Raw genomic sequence first — 24,966 nt, 5'->3', positions numbered from 1 at the left:
AGCACATTGATTGAAAACTATCATCAATATCAAGAATTGGTAAGTGAAATAATAAAAGTAATAATTCGAAATTGGAATAATATTCTAATGATAAGTAATTACTTTAGATTTATTGTTGGGAAAAGGTGACTTTCGATGCTTAATAATTTCTATTTACGTTATGAAGTAACAGGTTATTAATGTGACTTAAAGTACATGACTACATGATGAATACCAGCAGAGATGAAAGCTAAAAGTAGCAATGAACATAAAGTAGGGTATTATAAATGTTTTAAATAATTAGTGATACTTAACTTTCAATTTCTCATTTGATGCAGTTTGAAAGATGGTCCGAGTAATCACTACAGCACCTACTCACACAAGGACTTGAAGCAATGAACGTCAAGATATGGTCAGCAAATCTATAGTTTCCTCCATGTCATTATGGATGCCCAATCTTCCAACATGATTTGATCAAAATTTAGAGGTGGAGACAATTTTAGGAGTAAGTGATGACTGTGAAGAAATTATTAAGGTAACTGTTTTGTTTTGTGTTTTATTAAAGCTTCCCCATGTCATTTTCAAGAGATATTTCTTTTGTTTTTAGATAGTTCTACGGATGTGTAAAGAATGGTGGTTGCAGGGCAGGAGGGTATAACCTATCATTTATCTAGATCTACTGATTGAGGAGTTTTATTATGGTAGCAGTATTGTTTTAGTACAGCCTGACCAGAATAACAAACTCATTGTCGAAGCTTTGTACATTTTACTTTGCAGTACCATACTTTTTCCTTTTTATTGTTATAAATTTTGTCTTTTTAGCTGCGGAATGGAGCTGGAATAGGGAATATTGAAATTGTAGTGACAGGACATCTGCCCGGTCTTGGACAAAGATATTTATTTCTGGGTAATTGTATCCATTCCACTTTTATTAAAAATTGTCTTTTTAGCTGCTGAATGTAGCTGGAACATGAAATATTGGAATCATAGTGTTAGGACATTTGGCTTGCTATATCTAGTTGTATTTAAATTTTATATATTCATTCCTATATTTAGTTGTAATATTATAAGTAAATTGTTATGTTTTGTTACAGGCTGACCAGAATTACAAACACATTTTCGCAGCAGTTTTTCAGCGATCATTGTTGTTCAATGCTCATAATAATTTGGCTTAGCATAACATTACTTCGGAAGTACAGGGCTGTTTTAAATTCTTCACAAGAAACAATGGACATCAAAGGTCAGTAAATTTATAGTTTTCTACAAGTCCTTATAGCTGCCCAGTTTTCCAATAGGATATGATCGAAATGTAGAAAATGAAAATGAAGAAATGTAGGTGGGGACTTCTCTATTTTTATTGTTATAAATCTTGAATTTGTCAGGAAATATTGCATATTTAATAAATATTCTACAGGAAATATTGCAATGCTGTTAACTGGTTGGACAATTATCCTGTTTGTGACAGTGAACGGGGCTTAACTGTCTAGTTTTATCTGTAAATTATTTCTGGCTAATTATGATTTATTTACTTTTCTGTATAATTTATTAACATTGTATTTATTTTTCCAGTAATATTGATTGTGTTGATGCTGACCAGATGTACAAACACATTTGGATACTTGGTAGTGGTCTTTCAATGATCAAATTAATTTTGCTTGTATAATATTTGATCGAAGTCGGAGCATTCAAATTGTCAGGTAGATTCACATGTGCAGAGCTTACTTTTTAATAGTGTTTTGCAGGTTGTTAAGATAAGATTGAAACATTTTTTAATGCTCAATAATTTCTATTTACATTCAGGAGTAGCAGGTCGGTAGTGTAAATTAACGTATATGATTTCGGGATGAATACCAGCAATGATGAAAACTAGCAGACAAAATTAACACAGTATGGTACTATAATATTTTTTAATAATTAGTGATACTTAATTTTCAATTCCTCATTTTATGCAGTTTGAAAGGCAGCCAGAGTATACATTTGAGCACCTACCCCACACAGGGATTGGAAAACAGTCATTCCTTATAGTATTGGAATACTAGTGGTAACAGTTTTATTTAATTAAGAATTAGTCTGGTACTATAGATTTAGAACTAATTTAATCAAAGTTGATATCCTCTTAGTTTCAACAATTAAAGAACACAATGAAGCAATTTAGTATAAATTCAACTTACCTGACAGGAGAATCGATCGACGACGGTGTTATAGTTGTGTTACATGTGTGGAGGTAAGACTCTGTACGAATGTGAATATTTTGCTTCTTCTACCATAGTACAACGAATATTGAACTAATATAGGTAACCCATAACCCCCCTGCAGTCTGACGGCCAAGTCTATTTGGATATTAATGAAATAGGCCCGCAAACAAGGACTAGCAACACTAGTCTAGATTGGGAGTTTCGTGATGATGAATGGCGACTCACCTATGGTAAGAAGTATTGTTGTATTTGACTTCATTAAATCTTCGTTTTAGTCTTGATTTAAATTGGGAACTCCTTAGTGGTATTCTTTTATGGTTAAACGGCTCTTTTAAACAAGTACTCGTGATTATTATGTTTTATTGATTTCTCTAAATTATTATTTTGCAGGGGAATGTGAGGAGACGAGTCTGGTCTATGCCAAATACGAGGTGAGCTTTAAAAATGTCGAATATGGAAAAAAAAACAATTAAAATTTAAAAGTATATTTTTATTTTGTTGCAGAACTTACCGTTAAAACGGGTATAACCAGTTTAAACGGGTGCGCAAAAAAGTGACATCTAGCGGGGGCAAAGTGAGTTAAATGGTACGCCACACAGTGGCATCTATCGGGGGAAAACTGAGGTAAATAGTACGCTAAGCAGTGGCATCTAACGGGGAAAAGTGATGTAAATGTTACGCCATCTAGTGGTCAACAACACAGTTTAATGAATTACGTCACATAACATTGTGATAGAAAAAATAAGGATGTTAAATCACGGAACAAAACCTTTTTGTTTCACGGTTTGCAAGGAAATGACTCGAAAATGAAAATTATGTCACTGTCTATGTTCAACAACCATAGTTAGCAGCAGTAGGTAGGGAAAATTTAATTTGCGTTTTGTAATTTTTATGCTAGGGTTTTGCTGAGTCAACTTGCAGTTTTGTAAATTTATTCAAGATAACTGCAAATGGTAGTCCCAAAATCAGAAGAATTTTGTCTGACATCTTTACTACGTGAAATTTAAAAGGCCTTGTTATACCAAAGGGTGGCTAATGGAGAAATTGGGCTTCAGTAACGATTCAAGTAGTTAACATTTACAACTAAATTGTTCATGTTTAAATTTGATTGTATTTTCTTTTATTCAGACTAATTGATTCTAACAACTTCATCTCCGCTCAGTGACATGGACGATGAAGAAAACATTGTTGGGAAATTCTCGGTCTGAGGTTAGTTTGGAAATTTATCTAAATTTCATATGTTAATATAAATTGACTGTCTTGTGGTAATAATAGAACCTGAAATATCATATATCTAATATCAAGAAGAACTAAAGCACAGGTTTGTTTCAAATTCTTAACTAGATGCAATGAACATCAATATGGTCAGTAAATCTATAGTTTTCTACAAGTCATTATGGATGCCCAGTCTTACAACAGGATTTGTTCGCAATGTAGACGTGGAGACAATTTTTGGAGTGAGTGATTACGGTAAAGAAACTATATAGGTAACCATTTTGTTTTGTTAAAACTTCACCATATTATTTTCAAGTGAGATTTTTCTTTTTGTTTTCAGATAGTTGTAGGGATGTATAAGGAATGGTGGTTGCTGGGCAGGAGAGTCATTCTTTTATACGATACCCTTACATTTTTATTATAAATAGTCTCTTTAGCCGCTGAATGTAGCTGGGACATGAAATATTGGAATTCTAGTGTCAGGACATTTGGCATGCTATGTCTAGTTTTATTTATATTCTACATATTCATTTCTATATTTAGTTGTAATATTATAAGTAAATTATTATGTTTTATTACAGGCTGACCAGAATTACAAACACATTGTTGCAGAAGTTTTCAGCTATCATTGTTTTTCAGTGCTCAGAATAATTTGGCTTAGCATAACAGGACTTCGGTAGCTCAGGTATGTTTTAAATTCTTAACTAGGAACAATGAACATCAAAGGTCAGTAAATTTATAGTTATCTACATGTCATTATAGATGCCCAGTCTTCCAACAGGATTTGATTAAAATGGAAGTTTGAACCTGTTCATTTTTATTGTTATAAATTTTGAATTTGACAGGAAATATTGCACCTTTAATTAATTTCAACAGGATATATTGCAACGTTGTTAGCTGGTAAGACAATGTTTCTGTTTGTGGACATAAATAATTACGAGTGAATTATTTTTGGGTAACTATAATTTAATTATTTATCTGTATAAATTATTATTGATGTATATAAATTTTATTAATCTATAAATATTTATTTGTTTCCAAGTGCCTTAAACAAATGAACCTCGGGCATGCACAACAAAGGAAGGGGGGGGGGGAGAAAGTAAAGAATCTAGAAGCTCAGTAGTTCGTTCACCGGCACGCGATGCACTAATGTAGAATTGTTGCTGGCACTCCTCGTCTAGTGATTCTTAGAACTTTGGCACGTGCTCTTAGCTTTCACAAATTGTAGATTCATCAATCACGCACTGCATCAGCACCTGGGTCAGCCTCTGCACTGGTTTTGTTTAGTTGGGTATTACGATTAGTCTAGATGAAATAATTTAAATGTAGATTAAGTTAAGGTTAAGTAGGTCTAAAGCTAAGTTAAGAGTAAGGCTACTGTAAGTACGGTGTAAGCATAGTCCACCTCAATTCCTTACCTTTGCACAACACTATCACAGCCTTCTTCCACAGTTTTATGCAATTGTGTACCATAGTCGTTGTTCGCAAACCATTTTTCTACTAACAATGGTACATTTCGACTTTTTTACGCAATTTACACATGTACAGCCCATCCAAACAACCTCTTCATAATTTACTAACGATTAATAACCCATTCTTTTTGCAGGAAATTTTTATACAATGGAACTGTAATTTGTAAACCTGATCCTGTTAGAATTAAGATGGAACTTATTGTTGTTCAATTATTTAAAAAATTTTGTGTTTTATTTTGTCTCTTACATTCAGGAGTGCATTCTCTGGGGCCGAAGAGGACATAGGGCAACAACTACGACCCGCCGCCACTGGAATATCGCCCAAGATTCTGAGATATATAATGAAAAATTTAGTATCTTAAATATATAATTTTTTAAAATCTTGTGTATCTAGGAGTGTTCATCACCGAAGGGGGACGTAGGGTAACGAAGTTTGCCGTCGAAGCCATCTGGATCGTCGCCGAAAATTGTTAAGCATTTCATTAAAAGTTTTAAGTTTTGAAGTTAGGTTTTATTTTGTTTTTTTGCATTTAGGAGGGCTGCAGCACCATTGAAGAGGATGGGGGACATCGAGGATTGGTGCTGTCATCGTCGCCATGGATATTCCAGGTATATGTTTTACACGTTTAATTGTCTAACCATGTTTTTCTTATGTATTTAGATGGGTTTCATCATAGAAGGAGAGGACCAGTGGACAACGAGGTTCGGAGGGACCATAATTGCCGCCCAAAATAGTACAGTATTTAATGAAAAGTTTCAAGTCTTACAATATGATTTGATTTTGTTTTCATGTTTTTAGGAGGGCGGTACCATTGAAAAGGATGTTGGACGCCGTCGGAGTTACAATAATCGCCGCCCAACATTGTCAAGTATTTATTAGTAAGTTTTAACTTACACTATGATCTTATTGTGGTTTTATGTATTTAGGAGGGTCCTACCACCATCGAAGGGGATACTGGACATCGGGGATAGTCGCTGGAGCAACGAGATCGGCGGCGTGGATGTTGCAGGTATATGTTTACACGTGTAAGTGTCTAATCATGTTTTTTTTATGTATTTAGGATGGTTCATATTACCACCGAAGAGGACGCTGTAGGAATGAGGGTCGCCGCTCAGCCCTAAGATTCATGTCCATTAAGAAGACGGAAATAAAGATGGTACGGTTGAGTATTGCCAAATTGGCTTTCACTTTATGTCGTATTGTGATTTGTGTGATTGATAAATGTGTTTGCTTCGTTCCATTTTCTTTCGTTCCATTTTCCCTCCCATTATTTTCCCTTTCACTGCACCTGCACCCCACGGTTCGTTTACGGCTTGTCTTAGACCTAATGCACCGGTTTGGGATTAGTGGTTTAGTTAGTTTCATAGGTTACACGCCAAGTAGTTGTGTGATGGAGGCTTGAAAAACACTAATTCATTTTGATTTACTTTTCTTGTATTAGCACTGGTGTATTATGAATATTGAATAGGGACTTGGAAAATAGGAAAACTAAAACAATTAGTTGCTTGTGATCGGGTTGTGTACAACGATTGACAACCCGATAGAATTATAATGGGGTAATAACCCGTTTAACCTGCCGCAAAAAAAAAAACAGGTATAAACAACCCGCTCAACAAAACCCGATCGAAGCGGGGCTGTGAATCTGACAAGCCCTTCTTTAACCAATTCGATGTTTTGCAACGCTGTATCATATGTCTGCAAAAGTGCATATGAAGCTCAGTGTATGCGCAGACAGTTTGTAAGCAAACCAGAAAAACCGGTGAATATTTGTTAATTTCATATTGGAGAAGTTATATTTGGCATTTAATCAGATTTGATAATTGTAGAATCTTGAGGACGTTTAGCGAACGCAAAGATATGGAAGTATAAACTGTAAAGCCTTGACCATAGAAGAGAGTTTAAACGAAGTCATAGAATTCTCCTTGATTTTGAAAAACAAACGAGACCTGTGAGTTGAATTTCTGTAACTTGTTTGTATCGTACTTGATTCTATGCTTAGCTTATAGGTAGATACCATTTCAGCAAGGTGCATCTTGGAACCAATCGTACAGATTAGTTTCGAAACTAAGTGTTGTATATCATGGCCAAACGCTATAGCCTTGTGGCGTTCAATGAATGGTTGTCTACCTTGACTATTTAGTCGAGGAAACAAGAAATTTATTCCAATTTGGTTTGGATAAGTATCTACTCTGTTAGATAATTATTGATTATTTTAAACCCTTTATTTGTACATATAAATAGGTTGGATGGTTCCTCGATTATGGAGCATCATTGCCAACTTAAGCAGGTATTGATTTCTAGGTTAAAGAGGATATAGTGTTATTTAAAGAAATTTATTCGGGTTTATAACATTCAGGTTTTATCCATAGGATAGTAACTTGACATTTGTGGTGAAAGGGGCTGAGGATTGGGAAGTATTGGATCGTACGCTTTATATTACATTTGCGTTGGTAAATTGTCACGTTATATTATTTCTATTTGTTTTAAGTGACTATGTAGCGATTCTGAATGTAGTTTAAGGATTGCTATGATATTTGAAAACACAAATGAGAAGCACTAATTTTAAACCTGGTTGGACAATGCAAATGAGATTGCATCGAATCTGGAATTCAGTTTCGTGTAATGGCATAAGTTATGGCTGATATTTATTTCTAAAAATATTTGGGTATGGGATGTATTGATATGATACTTTTTTTTTTTACAGATTAACCAGAATAACAATACTATCGAATAAACTGAGCATTGGAATGTGTAGGAGTGATATATTCTGCCAAGTATTTGAAAAAATGGAAAGTGAAGAAAAAAGGATCTAAAACCAATATCCGAGAAGGATACTAATTCAAGGTGAAATAAAATATGGAATGAATTGGGCGAGTCAATTTGTACTATGGTAAAAGCAGATCGATAAATATGGTAATGGTTAAGACATTTTACTTGTGATTAGTAAAATGTAAAAAATGATATTTACAGATGGTATAAATGCGCTTACATTAGCCATAAATTTAGGTACAGCACATTAGCAGGTGGGCAATATAATTGACTTAAACCTGTAGTTATTTCACTTTTTAACAGTAAAATAGTAAAAAACAGAATTTAAAAAAAGTGGTTTAATCTAATCTATATGGTCTTGGTCGTAAAAGTAACATGAGTTTGTGGCAAAGCTTGTAATAGGATTTTTCATTGCATAACTGTAACAATGTCTTGTTTTAATAACAATATATAAATTAAGCTTATCTTGCAAAAAATGACTTTGTCTTGAGCAAGATACTCTTTACAATATATACTCTGTTGTAAGTATCGGGCTGACCACAACCATTCGTTTGTGGACTCTAAGAAAAGATTTCATGAATGGTCAAAAACTTTGTATTTTTCTTTGTAGTTTTACTTTATGGTTTTATTGCTTCTTAAATTCATCATATATTTTATGTGTTATAATTCAATTCTTGCGTTTGAAGAGCGAGTATGTATTATTTATTGACTATTATATTGTGAATTAACACCGTATAGATTAGAAGAACCGATTCATATTTGATTGTTTAGTTTTCTGTATTTTCAATACCTGGAAAGAATGACATATCCATTTGACATTGACACATTTTATTATAACTCAAACACACATACAATTTACAATACACACATCACACATATACACTTTTACACAATTGAAATTTTTAGTAACTTTGGGGAATCGAACCTTAATCTTCGGCGTATCTTGACGATGTTCAACCACTGAGCTAAAGTCACTTACGATTTCAATGTCTTATACCTTGAGTCAACGCATGAATATATTGCGAGTTAATATTTTAATCTTGCTATACTATTTGTCAGTCTGTCCAGTGATTGTACATGTATCATAGCATATCTGTAGAGGGTCCGGCTACGGTGTGAGAAGACAGAGGTTCAAACCCAGTGAGCGGTAAAATTATCATAATATGATTGAAATGGAATATAAAATATCACATATTTTTACTGTCACTAAAACGTTTGAAAATGTGTGAAAGATGACGTTTCGCTATACCATTGGTTGGTCTTACCATACAATCCACAAGTGTTATAGCTAGTGTGTAGAGAATCCGGCTACGGTATCAGAAGCCTAGGTTTCAAATCAGACGCATTTCTAAAATAATGAGTAAGCATGCAATACACACATTTATGTTTATTGTATTATATTTATTGAAAATGTGTAATAGGTTATCTAAAAATCACTTGCAAAAATTGTTGTTGACAGAATGTAACTCATGGCTCAATGGTAGAGCATCGGCTTCGTAAGTCGAATGATTAGGGAACGATCCCCACAAGAGTTCAAACGTAAAACAAATGACACAATAGGACAAAATATACAATGTAGTATCATCGAAGGTTTCTAGAATTGCAATTGCTATGCATCAATCCTAAATGAGGAAACCATCATGATGTTTGGAATGATATTAAATGCAATATATATGCAGCAATTAAAATGCATAAGCTATTAAAAATTTTCCTTTCTGCACATCGAACATAGCAGAATTGCGTGGGTTCAAATCCCACATCAATATGTGGATGCTCTACCATTGAGATACTTGTGACACTTCAGGAAAGTTTAAGTCTTTAACACTCACATTACGTAACAGTGCGCGCAAGTCAATAAAAAACCTTATCCCAATGGGGGGATATAGGGGGGCAGATGCCAGAAACGCAAAGCGTTCGCTTCCCAACTCAAAGGTTCGTGGTTCGATTCCCAGGTCAGGTTCCCGATTCCACAGTCTTCCTACCTTCCCAGGTGTCACGATTCCACGTGGCCGCTCTAGTTGGGTAACTTCGTGCGAAGCACGTGAACGGATATTTTACAAAAAGTTATTCTCAAAAAAAAAAAAAAAAAATTCCAATAAATATGATAAGTTACTCTTTATTTAATATTTAGAAACTTGTATAATATACAACGGATTCTAACCGTAGCCATTATCCTCTGTCTAGACAGATGATAATAATGAAGCACATGTTCCAACATATGGAAACCATTCACATTGTGATAAATATATTTGATTATATGTGTATTCTATATTCCTCCTTATTTTCATTACATATTCCTTACTTTGAATAATATGTTGTTCACAACGAAAACTTCTTCTGGGGACAGACTCTTCTGGGGTTTGAACCCTGAACCTTCGGCGTACCAGGCCTATGCTCAACCAATGAGCCATGAGTCACACATACAATGTGTTTGTTTTTCTTAATGGATTAACGTCAACATTTTTATATGTCGAATAATTTTAGTTGCAATAAGTAAATGTCAACTCACTAATGTTCCGAAATACATTTAGTGAATTGAAAGACTAACTGCAATATTTCCTGTATGTGTATGCTGAGATATATATCAGCACGTCTATCAGTTTACTTCATTAGACTTTTCGGAGGTTTGAACCCTTATCCTTTAGTGTACCAAGCCGACGCTCAACCATTGAGCCATGAGTCACATAGACAACTTGTCTGTTTTTCTGAATGGATTAAGGTCAACATATATATATGTAGAATAATTTTTGTTGCAACAAGTAAAAGTTAAATTACTCTGTTCGAAATACATTCAGTTAATTGAAAGATGTAGAAACATTTTCCGTATTAATATGCTAGGATGTGTCTAGGATTTGAACCCCAGACCTTTGTATCCACAGGCCAATACTCTACCACAGAGCTACGATTCACATATTGTATCGCCTTACAACAATTCCTTCTCTTCTTTTTGTGAATTGCCCGAGGTTATTCATCCTGTCGACCTTCAGAATAATGCTTCTCTTCCTTACACTCTACTTCCGGGTTACGCAATAATGTGCCACGTGTCTGCGAGTATTTAAGGCTGCACACGAAGCTGAAATGTCACATTCGAACGAGATCCTTCCTCTGCACATGTACCACTACTTCAGCACCCTCGTCGGACGCTTCCACTGTTAGGTAAGTAGAACGTTGCTATTTTGTTAAGTTCATGCAGTAATTGTGATTTTATGTCAAATGTGTAAAAAATACCTTCAAGTCTGGCAGCAAAAACTTATTCTAACTCTAATTGAATTCCTACCAATAGATTTCAATTGTTAGTTAGAATGACAGTTTCTGCATTGTGCATGGCCGAAAGTTTTTTCCAAATGCCTTCCGAACTGCATCAAAAGAACTGAAAATTACAAGCATCCACTAAATAGTGAAATCATATGTACTAGTAGCATACTGACCATTAACTGTGTGAAAATGTATCACTGTTGTTCATCATCATTGTATAATGTTCTATCAAATCAAATTATCCTGTATGCAAATAAAATTGTTTAAATACTTACACAAGGTTGGCTTGGTTTATTTGATATAACAATTACCTTATTAATTTATTTACATTGATATTTACCTTGTACTATTCTGTTGCAAAACTTCCAAAATAATTTATTACATTGCCACAAGTAAAATCTCGTGGAAAGATACATCTCCCTAAAAACAAAAATATTTGTTGAAAATGACATAGAATATATAATATAATTGCTAACACAGCGATGACAATAGAAATCTTCTCGACTTATAAAATCTTCACCAAATTCACATGTAATAGAGCAGGAACTAACAGTCATTCTCTCACAATGCCTGCCATCTTAATGCTAGAATCTCCCATCCATAAATAGATACCAGCGTTGTCAAATATCAAATATGACACAAAAGGAAATAGAGCAAACCAATGTTCAAGCGAAAGCAGGTGGTGAATTATTAAAAGAACTATAATTAACATAAGAACAATGCATTAAAAATCCGTGATGAAAACTTAAATGAAAAATAAAATACATGTTTCGCGCCAAAACTAAAGTAATTTACTCCAAATAGTACAACAGAGGATAAAAGTGTCGTTTTCTGCCGCTGTAAGCGCCACTAGACGATTGACAGATGTTCACCTATGCTCGTCTGTAAGTACTAGCCGAGGATTGTCAATGATTTACTTACGGGTCAAAAACAGTTTGAAAATTTACTGTGACAATTGGTGATGGAGAAAATTACTAGACGAAAGAGTAAGTGCTCGATGGACTTTGATAACAATATCTCTACAAAAACGAATAACATGTTTGTCCAAATTGTCAGATGGAGACTCAGCTGGATATTATCAATCTGCTTATTAAACGTCACATGAACGATGTTGTAGCAGTCATTTTCTCTCTTCTTGATGTTGAAAGTTTACGCAACTGCGAATTGGTCTCAAAGACGTGGTATGTCTTTGTCAGGGACGAAAATGTATGGAAACGCCGTTATGAAAAAAAAGAAAAAAAAATCCACACTTCCACGAAGCCCTCTATCAGCGTGGCAAAGAACAACTAAAGAAATCTTTTCTCTATAAGAAATTATTTAAAGCCAAGCAAAATACCAAAATGAATTGGATACTGGGTAAATACTTGACATGTTCCGTTGAAATGGGGAAATTCAGCATCTATTTCCTTACGATGGATGCTAAACATATAGCCTTGGCCATCGATGGAAATTCGCCTTCCATAATGCTGTTGAACAGATGGACGTTGAAATTCGATTGTCTTTTAACGGAGGCAATTCTAGTTCCTATAAGGCAACTGCAGCTACAAGGTGATTTCATCTTTAGTTCACATCAAGATGGAACTATCTGTCAGAGGGATCTGATAAGCAAACAATTAGTTCAACACATTCAAGATAAAACTTAAGCAGACTGAAGGAAATGAAGATCGGATAGTACTATTTCACGCAGCACATAATCTGTTGATCTCCGTTAATAGGCCATACCTCCCGACTGCTGACTGTTTCCCAGATCGCTACGTCCAAGTTCCTATACATTTCGATACGCGGATAACGATCCGCCGATTTCTCAGTCCTATCGAATTGGCTGTCGAAAGGATAGAAGATCATTCCATTGCTCAAGTGATGCGCCTTGAATCTGATGCCAAATACTTTGCGATTTTTATGAGAAATCCAACAATATTAAAAATTCAAATACGTTCTACAGCGGATTTCCAAGTCATGCGTGAGCTACGTGTAGCATATCATCCTCATGCCCGTTATGCTTACAACTATGGATGGCTGGTGACGGTCGACTCTGAAAAATCAATCAGGTTTTGGGAAGTTGAGACATTGACCTGCAAATGTATTATCCCACGTCACTGTTTCAGGAATCAGGTCCTAGAAATTATGCTAAATTCAACTTATTTGATCATCATTGACATTTATCGAAATGTTTACCAGTTAACTCCTCCATACTTTTAAAAAGCCATGTCGAATTTTATTGCCTATTTAGAACAAGACAAGAAGAACATTACTGGAATTTTTGTTTTGATGAACTTCAAATTGTTACCCTTTGGATAAGTGGTTCAAATCATCTACATAAACTAGTTGTTAGAGATTTCATGGGATACAGGTTAGGTGACCTGGACTTGCTACACTGTTCATCTCCGCACTGAGGAAACCGTGGCATTTTGCATTTCTTTTCCTATGATAATTTCATAATGTTAGTTACAATTTTCTGATTAATTGAAGAATTTCTGAAGTTGACAAATTAAAGTTTTTATACAATTTGACAGTTGTATGAGATCAAATACTCAAGATGAACGGTTACCAGCCAGTCGCACAGCTCACCAGTTTCTGCAGATTTGCAGTAACAATAATAACACTTTCCTTAAAAAAAAAAACTACATTAATCATCAACCAAGTAGTTTGAATTAAATCATTTTACCTGTTGACATTAAATCACATCATGTTTCCAACAGAAAGATAATAGCATAAAAAATTAGGAGGAAAATTTCTTGTCGAGGAAGAATTCTTTCCTCATACACTGACACCGTGGCTGTAAACCAGGATCAGTTAGAGAACAAATACCCATCCATAATGTGAAGCGGGACTCAAGAAGTCCTCCAGCTTAGGAAGTGAAGTGGAATTTGGTTGGATAACACTTCAAATTGTTAAAGTAATACCTGGCAATGCTTGGCGACTCCGGCTGTGATCCCCGACGTCCAGTAATCCTCATCTGTAGTGTTGCCAGCCCTACTATGCACAGTTTAATACAAAATACAATACAAAATAAAATATATCACATGTGAATCTAGTTGATATTTCAAATATTCTGCAAAGTAAAATGCACAAAACTTTGACAATGAGTATGAAATTCTGGTCAACCTGTACTAAAACAATTCTGCTATCATAATAAAACTCCTTCTCTATCAATAAATCTAGACAAATGATAGGTTATACCTTTCTGCCCAGCAACCACCACTATTTACACATCCATACAACTATCTAAAAGCAAATAAATCTCGCTTGAAAATGACTTAGGGTAGTTTTCACAAAACACAAAACAAAACTGTTACCTATTTAGTTTCGTCACCAACATCACTCACTCCTAAAATTGTCTCCGATTCTACATTTCCATCAAAACCTGTAGGAAGACTGGGCATCTGTAATGACATGGAGAAAACTATAGATTTACTGACCACCTCTTGATGTTCATGGATTCTAGTTAAGAATTTGAAACAAACCTGGGCTTTAGTTCTTTTTTCTCCACAACTTTTTTCTCTTGGCTTAGCTTGTTTTCAAGATTCTCATTCAATGGTAGGCATTTGCTTTTGAATGCTGCAATCAAATTATTACAACAAACATTTCCTTGGGCTCCCAAGTATTTCTGTTGTTTGAAACACCAATCCCTATCAGCAAATACCCAACTTCACCATCCTTCTCCTAACATGATATTTCAGATTCAGTTACAATCACAAGACGATCAATTGATATTAACGTAGTAAAGTTAGATAAATTTCCAAACTAACCTCAGACCGAGAATTTTCCCAACAATGTATCCTTCATCGTCCATGTCACTGAGCAGAGATGAAGCCTGATTTGACACCTTTTTTCCTTCATTATTTCAGGCAAGACAAAAATCACTTGGATTAGGAAGGCTACGGCGGAAGTTAACTCTTTTTCGTAATATCCTTCCACGCAACCTGAAAGGTTTAAGTAAGATTAGATGTGCGTGACTAATTCCCTGATTCTAGGCGTCATCTGAAGACCCTGGAACAAGCATGGGAAACACAGTAGAAAATGTTTTCAATTACGTTTCATCTTGCATACCAACAGTTCAAAAACGTGGTAAAAGATAAAAATCTATGCTCACCTACATAACGAAAAAAAAAAAAGGAAAGTGAGAAATTATTGTTACGACTTTTTTCAGCTCCAACAAGAGCACTTTCTTCGTTCCACACCAGATGGAATTTTGCACACGCCTGTAGTTCAGTACACAAAAGGTCGTTGATGATTGGCCGTTCACTGGCCATGAGAAGAGAGGATGCCCAATATGCGGAACTATTATAAACATCGCCCTGTTGCAAAATTTTTACATGTAAGCCCCAAATCAACGTTTAGTGAATTGAATTTAAGGCAATTAAATTAGTTCTGGTTGGAAATAAATAAAAAAAGAATAAGATGACCAAATGCAATGTGATGGACTGTAAGTTCTTTAAATTTAAGCAAAAAGTATACCAGCACAGGCAATTCAGTACTAAACCGCCATTACGCTTCAGTTATGAAATATACCAGTAGTAACGCCTGCAAATGCTACTCATGTTACTCCAGAGATGGCGTTGGCAAATCAATGTTACCTGTGTGAAGAATAACTATCAATATTTGTCGTATTATTCTGGTCCTCTAACATGTAAACAATTTTTTTTGGAAATGGCGTTAATTTGGTACAAAGCAAAATAACTTAAAAATTAAATGAATTAACTTGTTACTAGGTAATAATAATAATACTAAACAATTCCGTAACCTAAATTACCTATAACATAACAATGTCATCGCACTATGTATTATTTTAGAAATATATAATTTTTAAATACAATATCACAAGACATAAAGTAACTTTATCATTACTTGTTCAACATTTAATCAAAATTATGTTCAATACTATTAGCAAAGTGAGGATCAATATAATATGAATGTGGTAAGAACTGAAGGTGAACATCTTACAGATCAGCAGGTGCCTTTTTCTATACCCCCTCAACTCCTGCGCAACAGATGAGATAAAATTAAACTATCATCAGGTAACAAGCCAAGTATTCGAGCTAGAAAAATATGAAGGAATTCCAATCAAAATCTGTTAAACTTACCTAAGTGCAAGACAGTAAGACGCGATTGTACGTTTTGTTTTACATTAATTCATTCCTGCCATTTTACCTAATCCGTTTTTATACACATTGATGAAGTGCACTAACCCCAAAGTCTTACCAACTTACCAAAATTTGTTAATTTCCAACACAACCTGAATATATAATTATCTTCCTATCATAATAATTGAGTTATTCTTTTACCTGCACATGGTGTATGGTTTCTTTTCGTTTAAATTTCGCAATACTTACACACATTTACCTATTGCAAGAAAGAAACATGTGGTAGATGCGTCAGGGTAAATGATGTTAACGTTCGTTATCCTTGAATCTACCCTACCTCACCTTCAGCCTACAAAAGTTGGAAACTTTACTAAATCAACCAACTCCCTAATCAAACATTGCCACCACGCAAGTTACGGTTTGATTGGCACCACCTACCCCAATCTACCGAACAAATTATTTTCATATTTACATCATACTACCCTGCCCCACCCCCTCAACACTGATCTCTGTGTAATTTTTTCGAGAACTTAAAAGCTAATAACTTCACACATTTACGAAGAAAAGCAAATACTAAGACAGATAAGTAACACAAAGCAAAATGGCTGAGAAACGTGCTCAACCATCCTGTTGCGACAACACAATCCGGAATTGGAAGCGTTAGATGCATATTGCACCATTCGGAAGTTGGGCAGCTGTACTATTCCGTCGTCCACTCTTTCCAATCCATTTCGCAAAGACTAATTAAATAAAACATCGCTTGCATGAATAGCGGTACATCGGCGTTGGACTAAAAAGAATAAGTAGGATTAATAAGTACGAAAACAAGTGCAGAGAAATATAATTAGATGCCAAACTGGAGTAGGTTTTTACCCAAGTTAACAAAGACACAAACTTTCCAGCGTTAGGCCCATCTCTTTCTTCGTCAAAGAACCTTATTGATTTTCCAACATTTCCCACGCGGCCCGTTCGACCAACACGATGAACATACTCTTCAATTTCAGTTGGCAAATCATAATTTACGACATAGTTGACGCCAGCAGTATCTAGGAAAAACAATACAAACATCAAATACGTAAAAAACGAACGAAGAACCCATAAAGCATAACCTAAACCAAGGGCAGGAACATCAGTCGCCATGGTGTAGCAGTGACTTAGAATGGCCAATTCACGAGTGGGTAACTTCTGGCTTTTGCTCCATGGCATGAGACGCAGCAGCAACACCTTGTTCTAACAATGTTCAAAACCGTTCCAAGTACACCACCTGCATGAAAAAAAAATGTTAAATTTTAGATGACTTGAGCAACGAATAGCACAAAGTGGAATACATGGAATACCTTAGATGCAATTGGACCTTGTAGTGGTTTCAAAATTACTGAGCGTTAATTAATTGGATTACTGTTTTGCCAGAGCCCGTGACAGCACAACCCATTAAATCTCTTTTGGCAAGAATACCTGCAACTGAAGCTTTCTTAACAGGTGTTGGTTTTACGTAGCCAGAATTTTTAATGCTTTGAAGTAGTGGATGGCGCAGACAGGTTTCTTCGAATGGTGTTACGTATTGAGGTACATCTTTTTCTGTCACCTAAAGATGACCCAATAGATATTTTAAAATCACGAAATACGGTTTCGAGAAATGGCTTACCTGAAGGACGAATTTATCAAAATTGTTAAAGCGTTCCCCACAGCCGGTGCCACTAAAATTTTTTTTTATTTTCTCAAAAGTGGGATAATCAAATCTGCCAAAAAGAATTCTGAAAAAAAAGACAATTAGCCAAGCAAGTAGGAGTAGGATAATGAAGAATTATCGCAAACCTATTACCAGAATGTTTTAAGGTGCGACGCAACATCTGCACAACAGTCTCTTACAGTGACGATTTTCAGAATGGCGGCAAACAATATCTAGCAAATGCATCGACCACAATGACGGCGAAAAATGCGGGAATAAGTCCGGTACTTCAGAAGCAAGCGACCCCCTCCCCCCTCCTGCAACGTTGCCTATCGGAAAACGGAAAACATTTAAAAAAAGTAATGTAATTAAACGTTGTATTATTCAAAATTTTTATTTTCATTTTCAAGAATCATGAATGTGAAATTTGTTTTTTTGTAGACTTCATGGTTTTTGAGTTATTTCAAATACAAAAGTAGGTACAATAGACATTTTAGGCCCCAGTCCACAACTTTTACTTCAAAATAATAATGTCAATAAAACAAGATAACTATACATGATTTAGATTGGCAATTTAATAAGAATCACGAATATGAAATTTGTTTTTACGTAGACTTCGTGGTTTTTGAGTTATTTCAAAAATAAACGTTGGTACGATAGAAATTTAAGGCCCGACAAAACACCAAGCCCGACTTTTACCTAAAAAGTTAATATCAATTAAACTAGATAGCTATATATGATTTAGATGCTAAATTTAACAAGAATCACGAATGTGCAATTTGTTTTTATGTAGACTTCGTAGTTTTTTAGTAATTTCAATTATAAAAGTAGGTATGCTAAAAATATAAGGCCCGACAAAACACCAAGCCCGACTTTTACTTAAAAAGTGAATATAAATAAAACTAGATAACTATTTACGATTTAGATGCTAAATTTAATAAGAATCATGAATATGAAATTTGTTTTTATGTAGACTTGATGGTTTTTGAGTTATTTAAAATATAAAAGTTGGTGCAGTGGCCCGTTCCAGAACTTTTACTTAAAATCATAATATCAATAAAACTAGATAACTATATATGATTTAGATTGGAAATTTAATGAGAATCACGGATATGAAATTTGTTTTTACGTAGACTTCGTGGTTTTTGAGTTATTTCAAAAATAAAAGTAGGTACGATAGAAATTTAAGGCCCGACAAAACACCAAGCCCGACTTTTACCTAAAAAGTGAATATAAATAAAACTAGATAACTGTATACGATTAAGATGCTAAGTTTAATAAGAATCATGAATATGAAATTTGTTTTTATGTAGACTTGATGGTTTTTGAGTTATTTAAAATATAAAAGTTGGTGCAGTGGCCCGTTCCAGAACTTTTACTTAAAATCATAATATCAATAAAACTAGATAACTATATATGATTTAGATTGGAAATTTAATAAGAATCACGAATATGAAATTTTTTGTTAGTAAACAGTAACGAAACCTTACTTGAAACATGCTTCGTCCTTAGCCGAGACTAAAATGGTTCACCTGAATGTCGTAACAATAGATGGCGATACTGTTTGTGGACGCTTTCTAAAAAAAATTCTTGAAGTTTAATTGTTAATCTCACGCGAGATCAAAAAATGGCAATATAACCTCACTGATTAAAAAATAAAAACATGAATCGTTCCGATAGTGCATTTATCTTTTGGCTATCAAGTTGTCCATTTAAAGATGATTCAATTCAATCCTAAGTAAAATGGTAGTCATACATGCTTTTAGGGTTAAATACAAAACGAAAGTTTGAAGGGTTGCTCGGGCAATTATAGCACTTATATTATGCTTGGATCTAACCTGGAAAAGATAAGGTAATAAATAAAATTGGCTTTACATATTTAAGTGTTACATAATAGAACTATGCGTTTTTATACACATGAATGGAAAACTACCAACGTCAGTGTATTTAACTTACCAACATTTGGTTAGATTTCAACATAAGCTGCTTTTATTATAATTTAATTATACTTTTACCTGCACATGGTGTATGGTTTCTTTTCGTTTAAATTTCGCAATACTTACACACATTTACCTATTGCAAGAAAGAAACATGTGGTAGATGCGTCAGGGTAAATGATGTTAACGTTCGTTATCCTTGAATCTACCCTACCTCACCTTCAGCCTACAAAAGTTGGAAACTTTACTAAATCAACCAACTCCCTAATCAAACATTGCCACCACGCAAGTTACGGTTTGATTGGCACCACCTACCCCAATCTACCGAACAAATTATTTTCATATTTACATCATACTACCCTGCCCCACCCCCTCAACACTGATCTCTGTGTAATTTTTTCGAGAACTTAAAAGCTAATAACTTCACACATTTACGAAGAAAAGCAAATACTAAGACAGATAAGTAACACAAAGCAAAATGGCTGAGAAACGTGCTCAACCATCCTGTTGCGACAACACAATCCGGAATTGGAAGCGTTAGATGCATATTGCACCATTCGGAAGTTGGGCAGCTGTACTATTCCGTCGTCCACTCTTTCCAATCCATTTCGCAAAGACTAATTAAATAAAACATCGCTTGCATGAATAGCGGTACATCGGCGTTGGACTAAAAAGAATAAGTAGGATTAATAAGTACGAAAACAAGTGCAGAGAAATATAATTAGATGCCAAACTGGAGTAGGTTTTTACCCAAGTTAACAAAGACACAAACTTTCCAGCGTTAGGCCCATCTCTTTCTTCGTCAAAGAACCTTATTGATTTTCCAACATTTCCCACGCGGCCCGTTCGACCAACACGATGAACATACTCTTCAATTTCAGTTGGCAAATCATAATTTACGACATAGTTGACGCCAGCAGTATCTAGGAAAAACAATACAAACATCAAATACGTAAAAAACGAACGAAGAACCCATAAAGCATAACCTAAACCAAGGGCAGGAACATCAGTCGCCATGGTGTAGCAGTGACTTAGAATGGCCAATTCACGAGTGGGTAACTTCTGGCTTTTGCTCCATGGCATGAGACGCAGCAGCAACACCTTGTTCTAACAATGTTCAAAACCGTTCCAAGTACACCACCTGCATGAAAAAAAAAATGTTAAATTTTAGATGACTTGAGCAACGAATAGCACAAAGTGGAATACATGGAATACCTTAGATGCAATTGGACCTTGTAGTGGTTTCAAAATTACTGAGCGTTAATTAATTGGATTACTGTTTTGCCAGAGCCCGTGACAGCACAACCCATTAAATCTCTTTTGGCAAGAATACCTGCAACTGAAGCTTTCTTAACAGGTGTTGGTTTTACGTAGCCAGAATTTTTAATGCTTTGAAGTAGTGGATGGCGCAGACAGGTTTCTTCGAATGGTGTTACGTATTGAGGTACATCTTTTTCTGTCACCTAAAGATGACCCAATAGATATTTTAAAATCACGAAATACGGTTTCGAGAAATGGCTTACCTGAAGGACGAATTTATCAAAATTGTTAAAGCGTTCCCCACAGCCGGTGCCACTAAAATTTTTTTTTATTTTCTCAAAAGTGGGATAATCAAATCTGCCAAAAAGAATTCTGAAAAAAAGACAATTAGCCAAGCAAGTAGGAGTAGGATAATGAAGAATTATCGCAAACCTATTACCAGAATGTTTTAAGGTGCGACGCAACATCTGCACAACAGTCTCTTACAGTGACGATTTTCAGAATGGCGGCAAACAATATCTAGCAAATGCATCGACCACAATGACGGCGAAAAATGCGGGAATAAGTCCGGTACTTCAGAAGCAAGCGACCCCCTCCCCCCTCCTGCAACGTTGCCTATTGGAAAACGGAAAACATTTAAAAAAAGTAATGTAATTAAACGTTGTATTATTCAAAATTTTTATTTTCATTTTCAAGAATCATGAATGTGAAATTTGTTTTTTTGTAGACTTCATGGTTTTTGAGTTATTTCAAATACAAAAGTAGGTACAATAGACATTTTAGGCCCCGGTCCACAACTTTTACTTCAAAATAATAATGTCAATAAAACAAGATAACTATACATGATTTAGATTGGCAATTTAATAAGAATCACGAATATGAAATTTGTTTTTACGTAGACTTCGTGGTTTTTGAGTTATTTCAAAAATAAACGTTGGTACGATAGAAATTTAAGGCCCGACAAAACACCAAGCCCGACTTTTACCTAAAAAGTTAATATCAATTAAACTAGATAGCTATATATGATTTAGATGCTAAATTTAACAAGAATCACGAATGTGCAATTTGTTTTTATGTAGACTTCGTAGTTTTTTAGTAATTTCAATTATAAAAGTAGGTATGCTAAAAATATAAGGCCCGACAAAACACCAAGCCCGACTTTTACTTAAAAAGTGAATATAAATAAAACTAGATAACTATTTACGATTTAGATGCTAAATTTAATAAGAATCATGAATATGAAATTTGTTTTTATGTAGACTTGATGGTTTTTGAGTTATTTAAAATATAAAAGTTGGTGCAGTGGCCCGTTCCAGAACTTTTACTTAAAATCATAATATCAATAAAACTAGATAACTATATATGATTTAGATTGGAAATTTAATGAGAATCACGGATATGAAATTTGTTTTTACGTAGACTTCGTGGTTTTTGAGTTATTTCAAAAATAAAAGTAGGTACGATAGAAATTTAAGGCCCGACAAAACACCAAGCCCGACTTTTACCTAAAAAGTGAATATAAATAAAACTAGATAACTGTATACGATTAAGATGCTAAGTTTAATAAGAATCATGAATATGAAATTTGTTTTTATGTAGACTTGATGGTTTTTGAGTTATTTAAAATATAAAAGTTGGTGCAGTGGCCCGTTCCAGAACTTTTACTTAAAATCATAATATCAATAAAACTAGATAACTATATATGATTTAGATTGGAAATTTAATAAGAATCACGAATATGAAATTTTTTGTTAGTAAACAGTAACGAAACCTTACTTGAAACATGCTTCGTCCTTAGCCGAGACTAAAATGGTTCACCTGAATGTCGTAACAATAGATGGCGATACTGTTTGTGGACGCTTTCTAAAAAAAATTCTTGAAGTTTAATTGTTAATCTCACGCGAGATCAAAAAATGGCAATATAACCTCACTGATTAAAAAATAAAAACATGAATCGTTCCGATAGTGCATTTATCTTTTGGCTATCAAGTTGTCCATTTAAAGATGATTCAATTCAATCCTAAGTAAAATGGTAGTCATACATGCTTTTAGGGTTAAATACAAAACGAAAGTTTGAAGGGTTGCTCGGGCAATTATAGCACTTATATTATGCTTGGATCTAACCTGGAAAAGATAAGGTAATAAATAAAATTGGCTTTACATATTTAAGTGTTACATAATAGAACTATGCGTTTTTATACACATGAATGGAAAACTACCAACGTCAGTGTATTTAACTTACCAACATTTGGTTAGATTTCAACATAAGCTGCTTTTATTATAATTTAATTATACTTTTACCTGCACATGGTGTATGGTTTCTTTTCGTTTAAATTTCGCAATACTTACACACATTTACCTATTGCAAGAAAGAAACATGTGGTAGATGCGTCAGGGTAAATGATGTTAACGTTCGTTATCCTTGAATCTACCCTACCTCACCTTCAGCCTACAAAAGTTGGAAACTTTACTAAATCAACCAACTCCCTAATCAAACATTGCCACCACGCAAGTTACGGTTTGATTGGCACCACCTACCCCAATCTACCGAACAAATTATTTTCATATTTACATCATACTACCCTGCCCCACCCCCTCAACACTGATCTCTGTGTAATTTTTTCGAGAACTTAAAAGCTAATAACTTCACACATTTACGAAGAAAAGCAAATACTAAGACAGATAAGTAACACAAAGCAAAATGGCTGAGAAACGTGCTCAACCATCCTGTTGCGACAACACAATCCGGAATTGGAAGCGTTAGATGCATATTGCACCATTCGGAAGTTGGGCAGCTGTACTATTCCGTCGTCCACTCTTTCCAATCCATTTCGCAAAGACTAATTAAATAAAACATCGCTTGCATGAATAGCGGTACATCGGCGTTGGACTAAAAAGAATAAGTAGGATTAATAAGTACGAAAACAAGTGCAGAGAAATATAATTAGATGCCAAACTGGAGTAGGTTTTTACCCAAGTTAACAAAGACACAAACTTTCCAGCGTTAGGCCCATCTCTTTCTTCGTCAAAGAACCTTATTGATTTTCCAACATTTCCCACGCGGCCCGTTCGACCAACACGATGAACATACTCTTCAATTTCAGTTGGCAAATCATAATTTACGACATAGTTGACGCCAGCAGTATCTAGGAAAAACAATACAAACATCAAATACGTAAAAAACGAACGAAGAACCCATAAAGCATAACCTAAACCAAGGGCAGGAACATCAGTCGCCATGGTGTAGCAGTGACTTAGAATGGCCAATTCACGAGTGGGTAACTTCTGGCTTTTGCTCCATGGCATGAGACGCAGCAGCAACACCTTGTTCTAACAATGTTCAAAACCGTTCCAAGTACACCACCTGCATGAAAAAAAAATGTTAAATTTTAGATGACTTGAGCAACGAATAGCACAAAGTGGAATACATGGAATACCTTAGATGCAATTGGACCTTGTAGTGGTTTCAAAATTACTGAGCGTTAATTAATTGGATTACTGTTTTGCCAGAGCCCGTGACAGCACAACCCATTAAATCTCTTTTGGCAAGAATACCTGCAACTGAAGCTTTCTTAACAGGTGTTGGTTTTACGTAGCCAGAATTTTTAATGCTTTGAAGTAGTGGATGGCGCAGACAGGTTTCTTCGAATGGTGTTACGTATTGAGGTACATCTTTTTCTGTCACCTAAAGATGACCCAATAGATATTTTAAAATCACGAAATACGGTTTCGAGAAATGGCTTACCTGAAGGACGAATTTATCAAAATTGTTAAAGCGTTCCCCACAGCCGGTGCCACTAAAATTTTTTTTTATTTTCTCAAAAGTGGGATAATCAAATCTGCCAAAAAGAATTCTGAAAAAAAGACAATTAGCCAAGCAAGTAGGAGTAGGATAATGAAGAATTATCGCAAACCTATTACCAGAATGTTTTAAGGTGCGACGCAACATCTGCACAACAGTCTCTTACAGTGACGATTTTCAGAATGGCGGCAAACAATATCTAGCAAATGCATCGACCACAATGACGGCGAAAAATGCGGGAATAAGTCCGGTACTTCAGAAGCAAGCGACCCCCTCCCCCCTCCTGCAACGTTGCCTATTGGAAAACGGAAAACATTTAAAAAAAGTA

The 24,966-nt window shown here is 34.9% G+C and overlaps 3 long non-coding RNA genes across 9 annotated transcripts; all 3 read right to left on the bottom strand.

Annotated features, from left to right (window-relative positions):
- Positions 1 to 15,920: 15,920 nt before the first annotated feature.
- Positions 15,921 to 17,883, bottom strand: LOC130692775 (uncharacterized). 3 transcript variants are annotated; one of them, XR_009001568.2, is made up of 6 exons: positions 17,793 to 17,883; positions 17,616 to 17,724; positions 17,426 to 17,555; positions 17,308 to 17,345; positions 16,844 to 17,234; positions 15,921 to 16,760 (listed from the first exon to the last, which is right to left on the bottom strand). It is a non-coding gene; the product is annotated as an uncharacterized LOC130692775 (long non-coding RNA). The 3 variants fall into 3 exon arrangements; XR_009001569.2 differs by having other exon boundaries at positions 15,922 to 16,760; positions 17,308 to 17,324; XR_009001567.2 differs by having other exon boundaries at positions 15,922 to 16,760; positions 17,308 to 17,555.
- Positions 17,884 to 19,338: 1,455 nt separating this feature from the next.
- Positions 19,339 to 21,366, bottom strand: LOC130692772 (uncharacterized). 3 transcript variants are annotated; one of them, XR_009001559.1, is made up of 6 exons: positions 21,276 to 21,366; positions 21,100 to 21,208; positions 20,910 to 21,039; positions 20,792 to 20,829; positions 20,327 to 20,717; positions 19,339 to 20,243 (listed from the first exon to the last, which is right to left on the bottom strand). It is a non-coding gene; the product is annotated as an uncharacterized LOC130692772 (long non-coding RNA). The 3 variants fall into 3 exon arrangements; XR_009001560.1 differs by having other exon boundaries at positions 20,792 to 20,808; XR_009001558.1 differs by having other exon boundaries at positions 20,792 to 21,039.
- Positions 21,367 to 22,821: 1,455 nt separating this feature from the next.
- LOC130692771 (uncharacterized) lies at positions 22,822 to 24,848 on the bottom strand. Of its 3 annotated transcripts, none has more exons than XR_009001556.1 (6): positions 24,758 to 24,848; positions 24,582 to 24,690; positions 24,392 to 24,521; positions 24,274 to 24,311; positions 23,810 to 24,200; positions 22,822 to 23,726 (listed from the first exon to the last, which is right to left on the bottom strand). It is a non-coding gene; the product is annotated as an uncharacterized LOC130692771 (long non-coding RNA). The 3 variants fall into 3 exon arrangements; XR_009001557.1 differs by having other exon boundaries at positions 24,274 to 24,290; XR_009001555.1 differs by having other exon boundaries at positions 24,274 to 24,521.
- Positions 24,849 to 24,966: the final 118 nt, after the last annotated feature.

The sequence above is a fragment of the Daphnia carinata genome, unplaced genomic scaffold, assembly GCF_022539665.2.
Source record: "Daphnia carinata strain CSIRO-1 unplaced genomic scaffold, CSIRO_AGI_Dcar_HiC_V3 NW_026453012.1, whole genome shotgun sequence".
Lineage (NCBI taxonomy): Eukaryota > Metazoa > Arthropoda > Branchiopoda > Diplostraca > Daphniidae > Daphnia > Daphnia carinata.
Note: the sequence above shows the minus strand (reverse complement) of the source record. Positions and strands in the feature narration are given on the sequence as shown.